This window comes from Scleropages formosus, chromosome 13, assembly GCF_900964775.1.
Source record: "Scleropages formosus chromosome 13, fSclFor1.1, whole genome shotgun sequence".
Classification (NCBI taxonomy): domain Eukaryota; kingdom Metazoa; phylum Chordata; class Actinopteri; order Osteoglossiformes; family Osteoglossidae; genus Scleropages; species Scleropages formosus.
Genome location: NC_041818.1, coordinates 3,455,019 through 3,477,035, shown reverse-complemented (window position 1 = coordinate 3,477,035; position 22,017 = coordinate 3,455,019). Strand labels below are relative to the sequence as shown.

The 22,017-nt window shown below is 47.7% G+C and overlaps 12 non-coding genes across 12 annotated transcripts; all 12 read right to left on the bottom strand.

Moving 5' to 3' along the window:
• Positions 1 to 902: 902 nt before the first annotated feature.
• On the bottom strand, positions 903 to 1,067 carry LOC114912157 (U1 spliceosomal RNA). The gene has a single exon (XR_003798113.1). It is a non-coding gene; the product is annotated as a U1 spliceosomal RNA (small nuclear RNA).
• Positions 1,068 to 2,821: 1,754 nt separating this feature from the next.
• LOC114912156 (U1 spliceosomal RNA) lies at positions 2,822 to 2,986 on the bottom strand. The gene has a single exon (XR_003798112.1). It is a non-coding gene; the product is annotated as a U1 spliceosomal RNA (small nuclear RNA).
• Positions 2,987 to 4,731: 1,745 nt separating this feature from the next.
• On the bottom strand, positions 4,732 to 4,896 carry LOC114912155 (U1 spliceosomal RNA). The gene has a single exon (XR_003798111.1). It is a non-coding gene; the product is annotated as a U1 spliceosomal RNA (small nuclear RNA).
• A 1,755-nt stretch (positions 4,897 to 6,651) lies between these two features.
• LOC114912154 (U1 spliceosomal RNA) lies at positions 6,652 to 6,816 on the bottom strand. Its single transcript, XR_003798110.1, has one exon. It is a non-coding gene; the product is annotated as a U1 spliceosomal RNA (small nuclear RNA).
• A 1,752-nt stretch (positions 6,817 to 8,568) lies between these two features.
• LOC114912153 (U1 spliceosomal RNA) lies at positions 8,569 to 8,733 on the bottom strand. Its single transcript, XR_003798109.1, has one exon. It is a non-coding gene; the product is annotated as a U1 spliceosomal RNA (small nuclear RNA).
• A 1,732-nt stretch (positions 8,734 to 10,465) lies between these two features.
• On the bottom strand, positions 10,466 to 10,630 carry LOC114912152 (U1 spliceosomal RNA). The gene has a single exon (XR_003798108.1). It is a non-coding gene; the product is annotated as a U1 spliceosomal RNA (small nuclear RNA).
• A 1,729-nt stretch (positions 10,631 to 12,359) lies between these two features.
• Positions 12,360 to 12,524, bottom strand: LOC114912150 (U1 spliceosomal RNA). Its single transcript, XR_003798106.1, has one exon. It is a non-coding gene; the product is annotated as a U1 spliceosomal RNA (small nuclear RNA).
• A 1,734-nt stretch (positions 12,525 to 14,258) lies between these two features.
• On the bottom strand, positions 14,259 to 14,423 carry LOC114912149 (U1 spliceosomal RNA). The gene has a single exon (XR_003798105.1). It is a non-coding gene; the product is annotated as a U1 spliceosomal RNA (small nuclear RNA).
• Positions 14,424 to 16,156: 1,733 nt separating this feature from the next.
• LOC114912148 (U1 spliceosomal RNA) lies at positions 16,157 to 16,321 on the bottom strand. The gene has a single exon (XR_003798104.1). It is a non-coding gene; the product is annotated as a U1 spliceosomal RNA (small nuclear RNA).
• Positions 16,322 to 18,050: 1,729 nt separating this feature from the next.
• On the bottom strand, positions 18,051 to 18,215 carry LOC114912147 (U1 spliceosomal RNA). The gene has a single exon (XR_003798103.1). It is a non-coding gene; the product is annotated as a U1 spliceosomal RNA (small nuclear RNA).
• A 1,730-nt stretch (positions 18,216 to 19,945) lies between these two features.
• LOC114912146 (U1 spliceosomal RNA) lies at positions 19,946 to 20,110 on the bottom strand. Its single transcript, XR_003798102.1, has one exon. It is a non-coding gene; the product is annotated as a U1 spliceosomal RNA (small nuclear RNA).
• A 1,729-nt stretch (positions 20,111 to 21,839) lies between these two features.
• Positions 21,840 to 22,007, bottom strand: LOC114912158 (U1 spliceosomal RNA). The gene has a single exon (XR_003798114.1). It is a non-coding gene; the product is annotated as a U1 spliceosomal RNA (small nuclear RNA).
• Between the last annotated feature and the right edge of the window lie 10 nt (positions 22,008 to 22,017).

Sequence of the window (22,017 nt, the reverse complement as noted above, 5' to 3'; positions counted from 1 at the left end):
GACACTTTGCGAATATACAAGTGAACATTTCCAAGTAAAAGAACCACACAGTACCGACAGATGTAGTCAAAAGAACAAGACCATGTCAACAAAGTTTGTTTAATAAAGACTGAAAAAGAAACACTGCGCAGCACTTAAAACGACAGGCAGACATCATGACGACTGTACTCGAGTTCAACACGGTCATCGTCAGACAGCCGAGATCTCCAGAAATGAAACGTTCCAAAACACAAGTACGCAGTGTCAGTACTGCAAAAGAAATCACGAGACTCCAAGGAAAAGTGCGGTCATGACTTTCAGTATCTGCCATCGATGTCATATATCACGAAAAAAAAAAAAAAAAGAAAAAACTGAAGAGAATATACAATTGTAAATAAGCTCCGCGAGTCAGAGAAAAAGAAGAAGCAGAAAAAGGAATAATTAAAATCCGATGAAATCCTATAGAAGTGAAATATTGAAGAGAGCTTCCACAGAATAATTGCCTTTCTCCCCAGCTCGGGACCCCTGCCTGAAGGCTGAAAAAGTGAGGGAGGGCAGGCGGACAGGGGCGGGCTGCGAAAGGGCGGCTCCTGGCGTGCGAAAGAAAAAACAAAAAAAAAAAAAAACAAAACGAAAAAAAAAAAAAAAGACTTAGCGCACCTGGCATTCCCAAGCGGTCTTCGATCTGCGTAGTAAGCAATGCCGAGCTTGCTCGTTTCCTGGATGGGACAAGAGCGGCGATGTTCACGCTGGTACGGCCGTAAGCGCGTGCGAGCGCCCCTGTGCGCTTTCACTGCAGCTGCTGCCCCGCGAAAAGAGCGCTTGAGCAAGCGGCAAGTACGCGGGCTTCGACTAGGCGAAACGCAGCGCAGCGCAGCGCAGCGCGCTTTACCTTGGGCTTTTCTTGAAACCAGCAGTACGTGCAGGGGAGAGCGCGAACGCAGTCCCCCACTACCAGAAATTGTGCAGTCGAGATTCCCGCGTTTGGGGAATTCGCAGAGGTCAGCGCAAGCCCTCGTGCAATGGCTGAGCCTCGCCCTGGGCGAACCGCCTTTCTGATCACGGTATCCCCCCTGCCAGGTAAGTATGAAGCGTGCGCCTTTCACAACGCGGCGTCCCCAAAAGCCTCTGCCCCGTGACTGACGGTTGTCACCTTCCGAGCGGTGCCTCAGCCTGCCCGCCGCCATCCCCGTGCCCTTCTTTTCCCGAGCACACGAAAATCTCTCCAGTCATCATTTCTGCTCAGTTAAAATATTTATTTCCTTCCACCAACAATTCAAATCCTCCACGATTCCACTACACTACGACGTACAAGCAAATGTATGCAACGAAACCAAGCAAGAGAAATAGAAAATTTGGCACGGAAAAGCGTCTGCTAAGGAAGAAAATTAATGTGAGCGTGTGAAATCTTTCTTGCATGACAGGTGCAAAGAAAGGAGACTCCAAAAGTTTCGGAGCCTTCAGCTAACACTGCGCCTCCCACTTAGGTGGAATCCTTGCTCAGTCATTACGTCATGGCACGAGAGAGATGATTCCTTCGTCTGAACCCAACACACGTCAACTCCTTGTTTTCAAGGGCAGAACGCAAAAACAGCAGAGGTTCAAACAAGTATAAAGAAGGAGATGGGCAACAGAGAGCAGGGGCGTTAAAACGAGAAAACTTTACAAGTGCTTAAATGAAAAACCGGACAACAAGACAGACAACCCCCGAAGAGAAACACCCAAAGCCTTATGTTGAATTTCCTTTCTTACCCTGCAATGTCATTCCGTCATGATTCACGAATGACACGTAAACACGGAACACATTGGTACAACAGCACAAACACACGTTTACAAAACATCAGTGCATGTGAAAAGCCATTGAAACGTGTTGACAATGCAAGAGCTTCTCCAAAACAAAACTGTCCGAGTTTATTCACTGCACTTAGAAAGAGAGACACTTTGCGAATATACAAGTGAACATTTCCAAGTAAAAGAACCACACAGTACCGACAGATGTAGTCAAAAGAACAAGACCATGTCAACAAAGTTTGTTTAATAAAGACTGAAAAAGAAACACTGCGCAGCACTTAAAACGACAGGCAGACATCATGACGACTGTACTCGAGTTCAACACGGTCATCGTCAGACAGCCGAGATCTCCAGAAATGAAACGTTCCAAAACACAAGTACGCAGTGTCAGTACTGCAAAAGAAATCACGAGACTCCAAGGAAAAGTGCGGTCATGACTTTCAGTATCTGCCATCGATGTCATATATCACGAAAAAAAAAAAAAAAAAGAAAAAACTGAAGAGAATATACAATTGTAAATAAGCTCCGCGAGTCAGAGAAAAAGAAGAAGCAGAAAAAGGAATAATTAAAATCCGATGAAATCCTATAGAAGTGAAATATTGAAGAGAGCTTCCACAGAATAATTGCCTTTCTCCCCAGCTCGGGACCCCTGCCTGAAGGCTGAAAAAGTGAGGGAGGGCAGGCGGACAGGGGCGGGCTGCGAAAGGGCGGCTCCTGGCGTGCGAAAGAAAAAACAAAAAAAAAAAAACAAAACGAAAAAAAAAAAAAAAAGACTTAGCGCACCTGGCATTCCCAAGCGGTCTTCGATCTGCGTAGTAAGCAATGCCGAGCTTGCTCGTTTCCTGGATGGGACAAGAGCGGCCATGTTCACGCTGGTACGGCCGTAAGCGCGTGCGAGCGCCCCTGTGCGCTTTCACTGCAGCTGCTGCCCCGCGAAAAGAGCGCTTGAGCAAGCGGCAAGTACGCGGGCTTCGACTAGGCGAAACGCAGCGCAGCGCAGTGCAGCGCAGCGCGCTTTACCTTGGGCTTTTCTTGAAACCAGCAGTACGTGCAGGGGAGAGCGCGAACGCAGTCCCCCACTACCAGAAATTGTGCAGTCGAGATTCCCGCGTTTGGGGAATTCGCAGAGGTCAGCGCAAGCCCTCGTGCAATGGCTGAGCCTCGCCCTGGGCGAACCGCCTTTCTGATCACGGTATCCCCCCTGCCAGGTAAGTATGAAGCGTGCGCCTTTCACAACGCGGCGTCCCCAAAAGCCTCTGCCCCGTGACTGACGGTTGTCACCTTCCGAGCGGTGCCTCAGCCTGCCCGCCGCCATCCCCGTGCCCTTCTTTTCCCGAGCACACGAAAATCTCTCCAGTCATCATTTCTGCTCAGTTAAAATATTTATTTCCTTCCACCAACAATTCAAATCCTCCACGATTCCACTACACTACGACGTACAAGCAAATGTATGCAACGAAACCAAGCAAGAGAAATAGAAAATTTGGCACGGAAAAGCGTCTGCTAAGGAAGAAAATTAATGTGAGCGTGTGAAATCTTTCTTGCATGACAGGTGCAAAGAAAGGAGACTCCAAAAGTTTCGGAGCCTTCAGCTAACACTGCGCCTCCCACTTAGGTGGAATCCTTGCTCAGTCATTACGTCATGGCACGAGAGAGATGATTCCTTCGTCTGAACCCAACACACGTCAACTCCTTGTTTTCAAGGGCAGAACGCAAAAACAGCAGAGGTTCAAACAAGTATAAAGAAGGAGATGGGCAACAGAGAGCAGGGGCGTTAAAACGAGAAAACTTTACAAGTGCTTAAATGAAAAACCGGACAACAAGACAGACAACCCCCGAAGAGAAACACCCAAAGCCTTATGTTGAATTTCCTTTCTTACCCTGCAATGTCATTCCGTCATGATTCACGAATGACACGTAAACACGGAACACATTGGTACAACAGCACAAACACACGTTTACAAAACATCAGTGCATGTGAAAAGCCATTGAAACGTGTTGACAACGCAAGAGCTTCTCCAAAACAAAACTGTCCGAGTTTATTCACTGCACTTAGAAAGAGAGACACTTTGCGAATATACAAGTGAACATTTCCAAGTAAAAGAACCACACAGTACCGACAGATGTAGTCAAAAGAACAAGACCATGTCAACAAAGTTTGTTTAATAAAGACTGAAAAAGAAACACTGCGCAGCACTTAAAACGACAGGCAGACATCATGACGACTGTACTCGAGTTCAACACGGTCATCGTCAGACAGCCGAGATCTCCAGAAATGAAACGTTCCAAAACACAAGTACGCAGTGTCAGTACTGCAAAAGAAATCACGAGACTCCAAGGAAAAGTGCGGTCATGACTTTCAGTATCTGCCATCGATGTCATATATCACGAAAAAAAAAAAAAAGAAGAAAAAACTGAAGAGAATATACAATTGTAAATAAGCTCCGCGAGTCAGAGAAAAAGAAGAAGCAGAAAAAGGAATAATTAAAATCCGATGAAATCCTATAGAAGTGAAATATTGAAGAGAGCTTCCACAGAATAATTGCCTTTCTCCCCAGCTCGGGACCCCTGCCTGAAGGCTGAAAAAGTGAGGGAGAGCAGGCGGACAGGGGCGGGCTGCGAAAGGGCGGCTCCTGGCGTGCGAAAGAAAAAACAAAAAAAAAAAAAACAAAACGAAAAAAAAAAAAAAAGACTTAGCGCACCTGGCATTCCCAAGCGGTCTTCGATCTGCGTAGTAAGCAATGCCGAGCTTGCTCGTTTCCTGGATGGGACAAGAGCGGCCATGTTCACGCTGGTACGGCCGTAAGCGCGTGCGAGCGCCCCTGTGCGCTTTCACTGCAGCTGCTGCCCCGCGAAAAGAGCGCTTGAGCAAGCGGCAAGTACGCGGGCTTCGACTAGGCGAAACGCAGCGCAGCGCAGTGCAGCGCTTACCTGGGCTTTACTTGAAACCAGCAGTACGTGCAGGGGAGAGCGCGAACGCAGTCCCCCACTACCAGAAATTGTGCAGTCGAGATTCCCGCGTTTGGGGAATTCGCAGAGGTCAGCGCAAGCCCTCGTGCAATGGCTGAGCCTCGCCCTGGGCGAACCGCCTTTCTGATCACGGTATCCCCCCTGCCAGGTAAGTATGAAGCGTGCGCCTTTCACAACGCGGCGTCCCCAAAAGCCTCTGCCCCGTGACTGACGGTTGTCACCTTCCGAGCGGTGCCTCAGCCTGCCCGCCGCCATCCCCGTGCCCTTCTTTTCCCGAGCACACGAAAATCTCTCCAGTCATCATTTCTGCTCAGTTAAAATATTTATTTCCTTCCACCAACAATTCAAATCCTCCACGATTCCACTACACTACGACGTACAAGCAAATGTATGCAACGAAACCAAGCAAGAGAAATAGAAAATTTGGCACGGAAAAGCGTCTGCTAAGGAAGAAAATTAATGTGAGCGTGTGAAATCTTTCTTGCATGACAGGTGCAAAGAAAGGAGACTCCAAAAGTTTCGGAGCCTTCAGCTAACACTGCGCCTCCCACTTAGGTGGAATCCTTGCTCAGTCATTACGTCATGGCACGAGAGAGATGATTCCTTCGTCTGAACCCAACACACGTCAACTCCTTGTTTTCAAGGGCAGAACGCAAAAACAGCAGAGGTTCAAACAAGTATAAAGAAGGAGATGGGCAACAGAGAGCAGGGGCGTTAAAACGAGAAAACTTTACAAGTGCTTAAATGAAAAACCGGACAACAAGACAGACAACCCCCGAAGAGAAACACCCAAAGCCTTATGTTGAATTTCCTTTCTTACCCTGCAATGTCATTCCGTCATGATTCACGAATGACACGTAAACACGGAACACATTGGTACAACAGCACAAACACACGTTTACAAAACATCAGTGCATGTGAAAAGCCATTGAAACGTGTTGACAATGCAAGAGCTTCTCCAAAACAAAACTGTCCGAGTTTATTCACTGCACTTAGAAAGAGAGACACTTTGCGAATATACAAGTGAACATTTCCAAGTAAAAGAACCACACAGTACCGACAGATGTAGTCAAAAGAACAAGACCATGTCAACAAAGTTTGTTTAATAAAGACTGAAAAAGAAACACTGCGCAGCACTTAAAACGACAGGCAGACATCATGACGACTGTACTCGAGTTCAACACGGTCATCGTCAGACAGCCGAGATCTCCAGAAATGAAACGTTCCAAAACACAAGTACGCAGTGTCAGTACTGCAAAAGAAATCACGAGACTCCAAGGAAAAGTGCGGTCATGACTTTCAGTATCTGCCATCGATGTCATATATCACGAAAAAAAAAAAAAAAAGAAAAAACTGAAGAGAATATACAATTGTAAATAAGCTCCGCGAGTCAGAGAAAAAGAAGAAGCAGAAAAAGGAATAATTAAAATCCGATGAAATCCTATAGAAGTGAAATATTGAAGAGAGCTTCCACAGAATAATTGCCTTTCTCCCCAGCTCGGGACCCCTGCCTGAAGGCTGAAAAAGTGAGGGAGGGCAGGCGGACAGGGGCGGGCTGCGAAAGGGCGGCTCCTGGCGTGCGAAAGAAAAAAAAAAAAAAAAAAAAAACAAAACGAAAAAAAAAAAAAAAAGACTTAGCGCACCTGGCATTCCCAAGCGGTCTTCGATCTGCGTAGTAAGCAATGCCGAGCTTGCTCGTTTCCTGGATGGGACAAGAGCGGCCATGTTCACGCTGGTACGGCCGTAAGCGCGTGCGAGCGCCCCTGTGCGTTTTCACTGCAGCTGCTGCCCCGCGAAAAGAGCGCTTGAGCAAGCGGCAAGTACGCGGGCTTCGACTAGGCGAAACGCAGCGCAGCGCAGCGCAGCGCAGCGCGCTTTACCTTGGGCTTTTCTTGAAACCAGCAGTACGTGCAGGGGAGAGCGCGAACGCAGTCCCCCACTACCAGAAATTGTGCAGTCGAGATTCCCGCGTTTGGGGAATTCGCAGAGGTCAGCGCAAGCCCTCGTGCAATGGCTGAGCCTCGCCCTGGGCGAACCGCCTTTCTGATCACGGTATCCCCCCTGCCAGGTAAGTATGAAGCGTGCGCCTTTCACAACGCGGCGTCCCCAAAAGCCTCTGCCCCGTGACTGACGGTTGTCACCTTCCGAGCGGTGCCTCAGCCTGCCCGCCGCCATCCCCGTGCCCTTCTTTTCCCGAGCACACGAAAATCTCTCCAGTCATCATTTCTGCTCAGTTAAAATATTTATTTCCTTCCACCAACAATTCAAATCCTCCACGATTCCACTACACTACGACGTACAAGCAAATGTATGCAACGAAACCAAGCAAGAGAAATAGAAAATTTGGCACGGAAAAGCGTCTGCTAAGGAAGAAAATTAATGTGAGCGTGTGAAATCTTTCTTGCATGACAGGTGCAAAGAAAGGAGACTCCAAAAGTTTCGGAGCCTTCAGCTAACACTGCGCCTCCCACTTAGGTGGAATCCTTGCTCAGTCATTACGTCATGGCACGAGAGAGATGATTCCTTCGTCTGAACCCAACACACGTCAACTCCTTGTTTTCAAGGGCAGAACGCAAAAACAGCAGAGGTTCAAACAAGTATAAAGAAGGAGATGGGCAACAGAGAGCAGGGGCGTTAAAACGAGAAAACTTTACAAGTGCTTAAATGAAAAACCGGACAACAAGACAGACAACCCCCGAAGAGAAACACCCAAAGCCTTATGTTGAATTTCCTTTCTTACCCTGCAATGTCATTCCGTCATGATTCACGAATGACACGTAAACACGGAACACATTGGTACAACAGCACAAACACACGTTTACAAAACATCAGTGCATGTGAAAAGCCATTGAAACGTGTTGACAATGCAAGAGCTTCTCCAAAACAAAACTGTCCGAGTTTATTCACTGCACTTAGAAAGAGAGACACTTTGCGAATATACAAGTGAACATTTCCAAGTAAAAGAACCACACAGTACCGACAGATGTAGTCAAAAGAACAAGACCATGTCAACAAAGTTTGTTTAATAAAGACTGAAAAAGAAACACTGCGCAGCACTTAAAACGACAGGCAGACATCATGACGACTGTACTCGAGTTCAACACGGTCATCGTCAGACAGCCGAGATCTCCAGAAATGAAACGTTCCAAAACACAAGTACGCAGTGTCAGTACTGCAAAAGAAATCACGAGACTCCAAGGAAAAGTGCGGTCATGACTTTCAGTATCTGCCATCGATGTCATATATCACGAAAAAAAAAAAAAAAAGAAAAAACTGAAGAGAATATACAATTGTAAATAAGCTCCGCGAGTCAGAGAAAAAGAAGAAGCAGAAAAAGGAATAATTAAAATCCGATGAAATCCTATAGAAGTGAAATATTGAAGAGAGCTTCCACAGAATAATTGCCTTTCTCCCCAGCTCGGGACCCCTGCCTGAAGGCTGAAAAAGTGAGGGAGGGCAGGCGGACAGGGGCGGGCTGCGAAAGGGCGGCTCCTGGCGTGCGAAAGAAAAACAAAAAAAAAAAAACCGAAAAAAAAAAAAAAAGACTTAGCGCACCTGGCATTCCCAAGCGGTCTTCGATCTGCGTAGTAAGCAATGCCGAGCTTGCTCGTTTCCTGGATGGGACAAGAGCGGCCATGTTCACGCTGGTACGGCCGTAAGCGCGTGCGAGCGCCCCTGTGCGCTTTCACTGCAGCTGCTGCCCCGCGAAAAGAGCGCTTGAGCAAGCGGCAAGTACGCGGGCTTCGACTAGGCGAAACGCAGCGCAGCGCAGCGCAGCGCAGCGCAGCGCGCTTTACCTTGGGCTTTTCTTGAAACCAGCAGTACGTGCAGGGGAGAGCGCGAACGCAGTCCCCCACTACCAGAAATTGTGCAGTCGAGATTCCCGCGTTTGGGGAATTCGCAGAGGTCAGCGCAAGCCCTCGTGCAATGGCTGAGCCTCGCCCTGGGCGAACCGCCTTTCTGATCACGGTATCCCCCCTGCCAGGTAAGTATGAAGCGTGCGCCTTTCACAACGCGGCGTCCCCAAAAGCCTCTGCCCCGTGACTGACGGTTGTCACCTTCCGAGCGGTGCCTCAGCCTGCCCGCCGCCATCCCCGTGCCCTTCTTTTCCCGAGCACACGAAAATCTCTCCAGTCATCATTTCTGCTCAGTTAAAATATTTATTTCCTTCCACCAACAATTCAAATCCTCCACGATTCCACTACACTACGACGTACAAGCAAATGTATGCAACGAAACCAAGCAAGAGAAATAGAAAATTTGGCACGGAAAAGCGTCTGCTAAGGAAGAAAATTAATGTGAGCGTGTGAAATCTTTCTTGCATGACAGGTGCAAAGAAAGGAGACTCCAAAAGTTTCGGAGCCTTCAGCTAACACTGCGCCTCCCACTTAGGTGGAATCCTTGCTCAGTCATTACGTCATGGCACGAGAGAGATGATTCCTTCGTCTGAACCCAACACACGTCAACTCCTTGTTTTCAAGGGCAGAACGCAAAAACAGCAGAGGTTCAAACAAGTATAAAGAAGGAGATGGGCAACAGAGAGCAGGGGCGTTAAAACGAGAAAACTTTACAAGTGCTTAAATGAAAAACCGGACAACAAGACAGACAACCCCCGAAGAGAAACACCCAAAGCCTTATGTTGAATTTCCTTTCTTACCCTGCAATGTCATTCCGTCATGATTCACGAATGACACGTAAACACGGAACACATTGGTACAACAGCACAAACACACGTTTACAAAACATCAGTGCATGTGAAAAGCCATTGAAACGTGTTGACAACGCAAGAGCTTCTCCAAAACAAAACTGTCCGAGTTTATTCACTGCACTTAGAAAGAGAGACACTTTGCGAATATACAAGTGAACATTTCCAAGTAAAAGAACCACACAGTACCGACAGATGTAGTCAAAAGAACAAGACCATGTCAACAAAGTTTGTTTAATAAAGACTGAAAAAGAAACACTGCGCAGCACTTAAAACGACAGGCAGACATCATGACGACTGTACTCGAGTTCAACACGGTCATCGTCAGACAGCCGAGATCTCCAGAAATGAAACGTTCCAAAACACAAGTACGCAGTGTCAGTACTGCAAAAGAAATCACGAGACTCCAAGGAAAAGTGCGGTCATGACTTTCAGTATCTGCCATCGATGTCATATATCACGAAAAAAAAAAAAAAAAAGAAAAAACTGAAGAGAATATACAATTGTAAATAAGCTCCGCGAGTCAGAGAAAAAGAAGAAGCAGAAAAAGGAATAATTAAAATCCGATGAAATCCTATAGAAGTGAAATATTGAAGAGAGCTTCCACAGAATAATTGCCTTTCTCCCCAGCTCGGGACCCCTGCCTGAAGGCTGAAAAAGTGAGGGAGGGCAGGCGGACAGGGGCGGGCTGCGAAAGGGCGGCTCCTGGCGTGCGAAAGAAAAAACAAAACGAAAAAAAAAAAAAAAAAGACTTAGCGCACCTGGCATTCCCAAGCGGTCTTCGATCTGCGTAGTAAGCAATGCCGAGCTTGCTCGTTTCCTGGATGGGACAAGAGCGGCCATGTTCACGCTGGTACGGCCGTAAGCGCGTGCGAGCGCCCCTGTGCGCTTTCACTGCAGCTGCTGCCCCGCGAAAAGAGCGCTTGAGCAAGCGGCAAGTACGCGGGCTTCGACTAGGCGAAACGCAGCGCAGCGCAGTGCGCGCTTACCTGGGCTTTTACTTGAAACCAGCAGTACGTGCAGGGGAGAGCGCGAACGCAGTCCCCCACTACCAGAAATTGTGCAGTCGAGATTCCCGCGTTTGGGGAATTCGCAGAGGTCAGCGCAAGCCCTCGTGCAATGGCTGAGCCTCGCCCTGGGCGAACCGCCTTTCTGATCACGGTATCCCCCCTGCCAGGTAAGTATGAAGCGTGCGCCTTTCACAACGCGGCGTCCCCAAAAGCCTCTGCCCCGTGACTGACGGTTGTCACCTTCCGAGCGGTGCCTCAGCCTGCCCGCCGCCATCCCCGTGCCCTTCTTTTCCCGAGCACACGAAAATCTCTCCAGTCATCATTTCTGCTCAGTTAAAATATTTATTTCCTTCCACCAACAATTCAAATCCTCCACGATTCCACTACACTACGACGTACAAGCAAATGTATGCAACGAAACCAAGCAAGAGAAATAGAAAATTTGGCACGGAAAAGCGTCTGCTAAGGAAGAAAATTAATGTGAGCGTGTGAAATCTTTCTTGCATGACAGGTGCAAAGAAAGGAGACTCCAAAAGTTTCGGAGCCTTCAGCTAACACTGCGCCTCCCACTTAGGTGGAATCCTTGCTCAGTCATTACGTCATGGCACGAGAGAGATGATTCCTTCGTCTGAACCCAACACACGTCAACTCCTTGTTTTCAAGGGCAGAACGCAAAAACAGCAGAGGTTCAAACAAGTATAAAGAAGGAGATGGGCAACAGAGAGCAGGGGCGTTAAAACGAGAAAACTTTACAAGTGCTTAAATGAAAAACCGGACAACAAGACAGACAACCCCCGAAGAGAAACACCCAAAGCCTTATGTTGAATTTCCTTTCTTACCCTGCAATGTCATTCCGTCATGATTCACGAATGACACGTAAACACGGAACACATTGGTACAACAGCACAAACACACGTTTACAAAACATCAGTGCATGTGAAAAGCCATTGAAACGTGTTGACAACGCAAGAGCTTCTCCAAAACAAAACTGTCCGAGTTTATTCACTGCACTTAGAAAGAGAGACACTTTGCGAATATACAAGTGAACATTTCCAAGTAAAAGAACCACACAGTACCGACAGATGTAGTCAAAAGAACAAGACCATGTCAACAAAGTTTGTTTAATAAAGACTGAAAAAGAAACACTGCGCAGCACTTAAAACGACAGGCAGACATCATGACGACTGTACTCGAGTTCAACACGGTCATCGTCAGACAGCCGAGATCTCCAGAAATGAAACGTTCCAAAACACAAGTACGCAGTGTCAGTACTGCAAAAGAAATCACGAGACTCCAAGGAAAAGTGCGGTCATGACTTTCAGTATCTGCCATCGATGTCATATATCACGAAAAAAAAAAAAAAAAAGAAAAAACTGAAGAGAATATACAATTGTAAATAAGCTCCGCGAGTCAGAGAAAAAGAAGAAGCAGAAAAAGGAATAATTAAAATCCGATGAAATCCTATAGAAGTGAAATATTGAAGAGAGCTTCCACAGAATAATTGCCTTTCTCCCCAGCTCGGGACCCCTGCCTGAAGGCTGAAAAAGTGAGGGAGGGCAGGCGGACAGGGGCGGGCTGCGAAAGGGCGGCTCCTGGCGTGCGAAAGAAAAAACAAAACGAAAAAAAAAAAAAAAAGACTTAGCGCACCTGGCATTCCCAAGCGGTCTTCGATCTGCGTAGTAAGCAATGCCGAGCTTGCTCGTTTCCTGGATGGGACAAGAGCGGCCATGTTCACGCTGGTACGGCCGTAAGCGCGTGCGAGCGCCCCTGTGCGCTTTCACTGCAGCTGCTGCCCCGCGAAAAGAGCGCTTGAGCAAGCGGCAAGTACGCGGGCTTCGACTAGGCGAAACGCAGCGCAGCGCAGTGCAGCGCAGCGCGCTTTACCTTGAAACCAGCAGTACGTGCAGGGGAGAGCGCGAACGCAGTCCCCCACTACCAGAAATTGTGCAGTCGAGATTCCCGCGTTTGGGGAATTCGCAGAGGTCAGCGCAAGCCCTCGTGCAATGGCTGAGCCTCGCCCTGGGCGAACCGCCTTTCTGATCACGGTATCCCCCCTGCCAGGTAAGTATGAAGCGTGCGCCTTTCACAACGCGGCGTCCCCAAAAGCCTCTGCCCCGTGACTGACGGTTGTCACCTTCCGAGCGGTGCCTCAGCCTGCCCGCCGCCATCCCCGTGCCCTTCTTTTCCCGAGCACACGAAAATCTCTCCAGTCATCATTTCTGCTCAGTTAAAATATTTATTTCCTTCCACCAACAATTCAAATCCTCCACGATTCCACTACACTACGACGTACAAGCAAATGTATGCAACGAAACCAAGCAAGAGAAATAGAAAATTTGGCACGGAAAAGCGTCTGCTAAGGAAGAAAATTAATGTGAGCGTGTGAAATCTTTCTTGCATGACAGGTGCAAAGAAAGGAGACTCCAAAAGTTTCGGAGCCTTCAGCTAACACTGCGCCTCCCACTTAGGTGGAATCCTTGCTCAGTCATTACGTCATGGCACGAGAGAGATGATTCCTTCGTCTGAACCCAACACACGTCAACTCCTTGTTTTCAAGGGCAGAACGCAAAAACAGCAGAGGTTCAAACAAGTATAAAGAAGGAGATGGGCAACAGAGAGCAGGGGCGTTAAAACGAGAAAACTTTACAAGTGCTTAAATGAAAAACCGGACAACAAGACAGACAACCCCCGAAGAGAAACACCCAAAGCCTTATGTTGAATTTCCTTTCTTACCCTGCAATGTCATTCCGTCATGATTCACGAATGACACGTAAACACGGAACACATTGGTACAACAGCACAAACACACGTTTACAAAACATCAGTGCATGTGAAAAGCCATTGAAACGTGTTGACAACGCAAGAGCTTCTCCAAAACAAAACTGTCCGAGTTTATTCACTGCACTTAGAAAGAGAGACACTTTGCGAATATACAAGTGAACATTTCCAAGTAAAAGAACCACACAGTACCGACAGATGTAGTCAAAAGAACAAGACCATGTCAACAAAGTTTGTTTAATAAAGACTGAAAAAGAAACACTGCGCAGCACTTAAAACGACAGGCAGACATCATGACGACTGTACTCGAGTTCAACACGGTCATCGTCAGACAGCCGAGATCTCCAGAAATGAAACGTTCCAAAACACAAGTACGCAGTGTCAGTACTGCAAAAGAAATCACGAGACTCCAAGGAAAAGTGCGGTCATGACTTTCAGTATCTGCCATCGATGTCATATATCACGAAAAAAAAAAAAAAGAAGAAAAAACTGAAGAGAATATACAATTGTAAATAAGCTCCGCGAGTCAGAGAAAAAGAAGAAGCAGAAAAAGGAATAATTAAAATCCGATGAAATCCTATAGAAGTGAAATATTGAAGAGAGCTTCCACAGAATAATTGCCTTTCTCCCCAGCTCGGGACCCCTGCCTGAAGGCTGAAAAAGTGAGGGAGGGCAGGCGGACAGGGGCGGGCTGCGAAAGGGCGGCTCCTGGCGTGCGAAAGAAAAAAAAAAAAAAAACAAAACGAAAAAAAAAAAAAAAGACTTAGCGCACCTGGCATTCCCAAGCGGTCTTCGATCTGCGTAGTAAGCAATGCCGAGCTTGCTCGTTTCCTGGATGGGACAAGAGCGGCCATGTTCACGCTGGTACGGCCGTAAGCGCGTGCGAGCGCCCCTGTGCGCTTTCACTGCAGCTGCTGCCCCGCGAAAAGAGCGCTTGAGCAAACGGCAAGTACGCGGGCTTCGACTAGGCGAAACGCAGCGCAGCGCGCTTTACCTTGGGCTTTTCTTGAAACCAGCAGTACGTGCAGGGGAGAGCGCGAACGCAGTCCCCCACTACCAGAAATTGTGCAGTCGAGATTCCCGCGTTTGGGGAATTCGCAGAGGTCAGCGCAAGCCCTCGTGCAATGGCTGAGCCTCGCCCTGGGCGAACCGCCTTTCTGATCACGGTATCCCCCCTGCCAGGTAAGTATGAAGCGTGCGCCTTTCACAACGCGGCGTCCCCAAAAGCCTCTGCCCCGTGACTGACGGTTGTCACCTTCCGAGCGGTGCCTCAGCCTGCCCGCCGCCATCCCCGTGCCCTTCTTTTCCCGAGCACACGAAAATCTCTCCAGTCATCATTTCTGCTCAGTTAAAATATTTATTTCCTTCCACCAACAATTCAAATCCTCCACGATTCCACTACACTACGACGTACAAGCAAATGTATGCAACGAAACCAAGCAAGAGAAATAGAAAATTTGGCACGGAAAAGCGTCTGCTAAGGAAGAAAATTAATGTGAGCGTGTGAAATCTTTCTTGCATGACAGGTGCAAAGAAAGGAGACTCCAAAAGTTTCGGAGCCTTCAGCTAACACTGCGCCTCCCACTTAGGTGGAATCCTTGCTCAGTCATTACGTCATGGCACGAGAGAGATGATTCCTTCGTCTGAACCCAACACACGTCAACTCCTTGTTTTCAAGGGCAGAACGCAAAAACAGCAGAGGTTCAAACAAGTATAAAGAAGGAGATGGGCAACAGAGAGCAGGGGCGTTAAAACGAGAAAACTTTACAAGTGCTTAAATGAAAAACCGGACAACAAGACAGACAACCCCCGAAGAGAAACACCCAAAGCCTTATGTTGAATTTCCTTTCTTACCCTGCAATGTCATTCCGTCATGATTCACGAATGACACGTAAACACGGAACACATTGGTACAACAGCACAAACACACGTTTACAAAACATCAGTGCATGTGAAAAGCCATTGAAACGTGTTGACAACTGCAAGAGCTTCTCCAAAACAAAACTGTCCGAGTTTATTCACTGCACTTAGAAAGAGAGACACTTTGCGAATATACAAGTGAACATTTCCAAGTAAAAGAACCACACAGTACCGACAGATGTAGTCAAAAGAACAAGACCATGTCAACAAAGTTTGTTTAATAAAGACTGAAAAAGAAACACTGCGCAGCACTTAAAACGACAGGCAGACATCATGACGACTGTACTCGAGTTCAACACGGTCATCGTCAGACAGCCGAGATCTCCAGAAATGAAACGTTCCAAAACACAAGTACGCAGTGTCAGTACTGCAAAAGAAATCACGAGACTCCAAGGAAAAGTGCGGTCATGACTTTCAGTATCTGCCATCGATGTCATATATCACGAAAAAAAAAAAAAAGAAGAAAAAACTGAAGAGAATATACAATTGTAAATAAGCTCCGCGAGTCAGAGAAAAAGAAGAAGCAGAAAAAGGAATAATTAAAATCCGATGAAATCCTATAGAAGTGAAATATTGAAGAGAGCTTCCACAGAATAATTGCCTTTCTCCCCAGCTCGGGACCCCTGCCTGAAGGCTGAAAAAGTGAGGGAGGGCAGGCGGACAGGGGCGGGCTGCGAAAGGGCGGCTCCTGGCGTGCGAAAGAAAAAACAAAACGAAAAAAAAAAAAAAAAGACTTAGCGCACCTGGCATTCCCAAGCGGTCTTCGATCTGCGTAGTAAGCAATGCCGAGCTTGCTCGTTTCCTGGATGGGACAAGAGCGGCCATGTTCACGCTGGTACGGCCGTAAGCGCGTGCGAGCGCCCCTGTGCGCTTTCACTGCAGCTGCTGCCCCGCGAAAAGAGCGCTTGAGCAAACGGCAAGTACGCGGGCTTCGACTAGGCGAAACGCAGCGCAGCGCAGGCAGCGCTTTACCTTGGGCTTTACTTGAAACCAGCAGTACGTGCAGGGGAGAGCGCGAACGCAGTCCCCCACTACCAGAAATTGTGCAGTCGAGATTCCCGCGTTTGGGGAATTCGCAGAGGTCAGCGCAAGCCCTCGTGCAATGGCTGAGCCTCGCCCTGGGCGAACCGCCTTTCTGATCACGGTATCCCCCCTGCCAGGTAAGTATGAAGCGTGCGCCTTTCACAACGCGGCGTCCCCAAAAGCCTCTGCCCCGTGACTGACGGTTGTCACCTTCCGAGCGGTGCCTCAGCCTGCCCGCCGCCATCCCCGTGCCCTTCTTTTCCCGAGCACACGAAAATCTCTCCAGTCATCATTTCTGCTCAGTTAAAATATTTATTTCCTTCCACCAACAATTCAAATCCTCCACGATTCCACTACACTACGACGTACAAGCAAATGTATGCAACGAAACCAAGCAAGAGAAATAGAAAATTTGGCACGGAAAAGCGTCTGCTAAGGAAGAAAATTAATGTGAGCGTGTGAAATCTTTCTTGCATGACAGGTGCAAAGAAAGGAGACTCCAAAAGTTTCGGAGCCTTCAGCTAACACTGCGCCTCCCACTTAGGTGGAATCCTTGCTCAGTCATTACGTCATGGCACGAGAGAGATGATTCCTTCGTCTGAACCCAACACACGTCAACTCCTTGTTTTCAAGGGCAGAACGCAAAAACAGCAGAGGTTCAAACAAGTATAAAGAAGGAGATGGGCAACAGAGAGCAGGGGCGTTAAAACGAGAAAACTTTACAAGTGCTTAAATGAAAAACCGGACAACAAGACAGACAACCCCCGAAGAGAAACACCCAAAGCCTTATGTTGAATTTCCTTTCTTACCCTGCAATGTCATTCCGTCATGATTCACGAATGACACGTAAACACGGAACACATTGGTACAACAGCACAAACACACGTTTACAAAACATCAGTGCATGTGAAAAGCCATTGAAACGTGTTGACAATGCAAGAGCTTCTCCAAAACAAAACTGTCCGAGTTTATTCACTGCACTTAGAAAGAGAGACACTTTGCGAATATACAAGTGAACATTTCCAAGTAAAAGAACCACACAGTACCGACAGATGTAGTCAAAAGAACAAGACCATGTCAACAAAGTTTGTTTAATAAAGACTGAAAAAGAAACACTGCGCAGCACTTAAAACGACAGGCAGACATCATGACGACTGTACTCGAGTTCAACACGGTCATCGTCAGACAGCCGAGATCTCCAGAAATGAAACGTTCCAAAACACAAGTACGCAGTGTCAGTACTGCAAAAGAAATCACGAGACTCCAAGGAAAAGTGCGGTCATGACTTTCAGTATCTGCCATCGATGTCATATATCACGAAAAAAAAAAAAAAAAAAAAAAACTGAAGAGAATATACAATTGTAAATAAGCTCCGCGAGTCAGAGAAAAAGAAGAAGAAGAAAAAGGAATAATTAAAATCCGATGAAATCCTATAGAAGTGAAATATTGAAGAGAGCTTCCACAGAATAATTGCCTTTCTCCCCAGCTCGGGACCCCTGCCTGAAGGCTGAAAAAGTGAGGGAGGGCAGGCGGACAGGGGCGGGCTGCGAAAGGGCGGCTCCTGGCGTGCGAAAGAAAAAACAAAACGAAAAAAAAAAAAAAAAGACTTAGCGCACCTGGCATTCCCAAGCGGTCTTCGATCTGCGTAGTAAGCAATGCCGAGCTTGCTCGTTTCCTGGATGGGACAAGAGCGGCCATGTTCACGCTGGTACGGCCGTAAGCGCGTGCGAGCGCCCCTGTGCGCTTTCACTGCAGCTGCTGCCCCGCGAAAAGAGCGCTTGAGCAAACGGCAAGTACGCGGGCTTCGACTAGGCGAAACGCAGCGCAGCGCAGCGCGCTTTACCTTGGGCTTTTCTTGAAACCAGCAGTACGTGCAGGGGAGAGCGCGAACGCAGTCCCCCACTACCAGAAATTGTGCAGTCGAGATTCCCGCGTTTGGGGAATTCGCAGAGGTCAGCGCAAGCCCTCGTGCAATGGCTGAGCCTCGCCCTGGGCGAACCGCCTTTCTGATCACGGTATCCCCCCTGCCAGGTAAGTATGAAGCGTGCGCCTTTCACAACGCGGCGTCCCCAAAAGCCTCTGCCCCGTGACTGACGGTTGTCACCTTCCGAGCGGTGCCTCAGCCTGCCCGCCGCCATCCCCGTGCCCTTCTTTTCCCGAGCACACGAAAATCTCTCCAGTCATCATTTCTGCTCAGTTAAAATATTTATTTCCTTCCACCAACAATTCAAATCCTCCACGATTCCACTACACTACGACGTACAAGCAAATGTATGCAACGAAACCAAGCAAGAGAAATAGAAAATTTGGCACGGAAAAGCGTCTGCTAAGGAAGAAAATTAATGTGAGCGTGTGAAATCTTTCTTGCATGACAGGTGCAAAGAAAGGAGACTCCAAAAGTTTCGGAGCCTTCAGCTAACACTGCGCCTCCCACTTAGGTGGAATCCTTGCTCAGTCATTACGTCATGGCACGAGAGAGATGATTCCTTCGTCTGAACCCAACACACGTCAACTCCTTGTTTTCAAGGGCAGAACGCAAAAACAGCAGAGGTTCAAACAAGTATAAAGAAGGAGATGGGCAACAGAGAGCAGGGGCGTTAAAACGAGAAAACTTTACAAGTGCTTAAATGAAAAACCGGACAACAAGACAGACAACCCCCGAAGAGAAACACCCAAAGCCTTATGTTGAATTTCCTTTCTTACCCTGCAATGTCATTCCGTCATGATTCACGAATGACACGTAAACACGGAACACATTGGTACAACAGCACAAACACACGTTTACAAAACATCAGTGCATGTGAAAAGCCATTGAAACGTGTTGACAATGCAAGAGCTTCTCCAAAACAAAACTGTCCGAGTTTATTCACTGCACTTAGAAAGAGAGACACTTTGCGAATATACAAGTGAACATTTCCAAGTAAAAGAACCACACAGTACCGACAGATGTAGTCAAAAGAACAAGACCATGTCAACAAAGTTTGTTTAATAAAGACTGAAAAAGAAACACTGCGCAGCACTTAAAACGACAGGCAGACATCATGACGACTGTACTCGAGTTCAACACGGTCATCGTCAGACAGCCGAGATCTCCAGAAATGAAACGTTCCAAAACACAAGTACGCAGTGTCAGTACTGCAAAAGAAATCACGAGACTCCAAGGAAAAGTGCGGTCATGACTTTCAGTATCTGCCATCGATGTCATATATCACGAAAAAAAAAAAAAAAAGAAAAAACTGAAGAGAATATACAATTGTAAATAAGCTCCGCGAGTCAGAGAAAAAGAAGAAGCAGAAAAAGGAATAATTAAAATCCGATGAAATCCTATAGAAGTGAAATATTGAAGAGAGCTTCCACAGAATAATTGCCTTTCTCCCCAGCTCGGACCCCTGCCTGAAGGCTGAAAAAGTGAGGGAGGGCAGGCGGACAGGGGCGGGCTGCGAAAGGGCGGCTCCTGGCGTGCGAAAGAAAAAACAAAACGAAAAAAAAAAAAAAAAAAGACTTAGCGCACCTGGCATTCCCAAGCGGTCTTCGATCTGCGTAGTAAGCAATGCCGAGCTTGCTCGTTTCCTGGATGGGACAAGAGCGGCCATGTTCACGCTGGTACGGCCGTAAGCGCGTGCGAGCGCCCCTGTGCGCTTTCACTGCAGCTGCTGCCCCGCGAAAAGAGCGCTTGAGCAAGCGGCAAGTACGCGGGCTTCGACTAGGCGAAACGCAGCGCAGCGCAGCGCGCTTTACCTTGGGCTTTTCTTGAAACCAGCAGTACGTGCAGGGGAGAGCGCGAACGCAGTCCCCCACTACCAGAAATTGTGCAGTCGAGATTCCCGCGTTTGGGGAATTCGCAGAGGTCAGCGCAAGCCCTCGTGCAATGGCTGAGCCTCGCCCTGGGCGAACCGCCTTTCTGATCACGGTATCCCCCCTGCCAGGTAAGTATGAAGCGTGCGCCTTTCACAACGCGGCGTCCCCAAAAGCCTCTGCCCCGTGACTGACGGTTGTCACCTTCCGAGCGGTGCCTCAGCCTGCCCGCCGCCATCCCCGTGCCCTTCTTTTCCCGAGCACACGAAAATCTCTCCAGTCATCATTTCTGCTCAGTTAAAATATTTATTTCCTTCCACCAACAATTCAAATCCTCCACGATTCCACTACACTACGACGTACAAGCAAATGTATGCAACGAAACCAAGCAAGAGAAATAGAAAATTTGGCACGGAAAAGCGTCTGCTAAGGAAGAAAATTAATGTGAGCGTGTGAAATCTTTCTTGCATGACAGGTGCAAAGAAAGGAGACTCCAAAAGTTTCGGAGCCTTCAGCTAACACTGCGCCTCCCACTTAGGTGGAATCCTTGCTCAGTCATTACGTCATGGCACGAGAGAGATGATTCCTTCGTCTGAACCCAACACACGTCAACTCCTTGTTTTCAAGGGCAGAACGCAAAAACAGCAGAGGTTCAAACAAGTATAAAGAAGGAGATGGGCAACAGAGAGCAGGGGCGTTAAAACGAGAAAACTTTACAAGTGCTTAAATGAAAAACCGGACAACAAGACAGACAACCCCCGAAGAGAAACACCCAAAGCCTTATGTTGAATTTCCTTTCTTACCCTGCAATGTCATTCCGTCATGATTCACGAATGACACGTAAACACGGAACACATTGGTACAACAGCACAAACACACGTTTACAAAACATCAGTGCATGTGAAAAGCCATTGAAACGTGTTGACAATGCAAGAGCTTCTCCAAAACAAAACTGTCCGAGTTTATTCACTGCACTTAGAAAGAGAGACACTTTGCGAATATACAAGTGAACATTTCCAAGTAAAAGAACCACACAGTACCGACAGATGTAGTCAAAAGAACAAGACCATGTCAACAAAGTTTGTTTAATAAAGACTGAAAAAGAAACACTGCGCAGCACTTAAAACGACAGGCAGACATCATGACGACTGTACTCGAGTTCAACACGGTCATCGTCAGACAGCCGAGATCTCCAGAAATGAAACGTTCCAAAACACAAGTACGCAGTGTCAGTACTGCAAAAGAAATCACGAGACTCCAAGGAAAAGTGCGGTCATGACTTTCAGTATCTGCCATCGATGTCATATATCACGAAAAAAAAAAAAAAGAAGAAAAAACTGAAGAGAATATACAATTGTAAATAAGCTCCGCGAGTCAGAGAAAAAGAAGAAGCAGAAAAAGGAATAATTAAAATCCGATGAAATCCTATAGAAGTGAAATATTGAAGAGAGCTTCCACAGAATAATTGCCTTTCTCCCCAGCTCGGGACCCCTGCCTGAAGGCTGAAAAAGTGAGGGAGGGCAGGCGGACAGGGGCGGGCTGCGAAAGGGCGGCTCCTGGCGTGCGAAAGAAAAAACAAAACGAAAAAAAAAAAAAAAGACTTAGCGCACCTGGCATTCCCAAGCGGTCTTCGATCTGCGTAGTAAGCAATGCCGAGCTTGCTCGTTTCCTGGATGGGACAAGAGCGGCCATGTTCACGCTGGTACGGCCGTAAGCGCGTGCGAGCGCCCCTGTGCGCTTTCACTGCAGCTGCTGCCCCGCGAAAAGAGCGCTTGAGCAAGCGGCAAGTACGCGGGCTTCGACTAGGCGAAACGCAGCGCAGCGCAGCGCGCTTTACCTTGGGCTTTTCTTAAAACCAGCAGTATGTGCAGGGGAGAGCGCGAACGCAGTCCCCCCACTACCAGAAATTGTTGCAGTCGAGATTCCCGCGTTTGGGGAATTCGCAGAGGTCAGCGCAAGCCCTCGTGCAATGGCTGAGCCTCGCCCTGGGCGAACCGCCTTTCTGATCACGGTATCCCCCCCTGCCAGGTAAGTATGAAGCGTGCG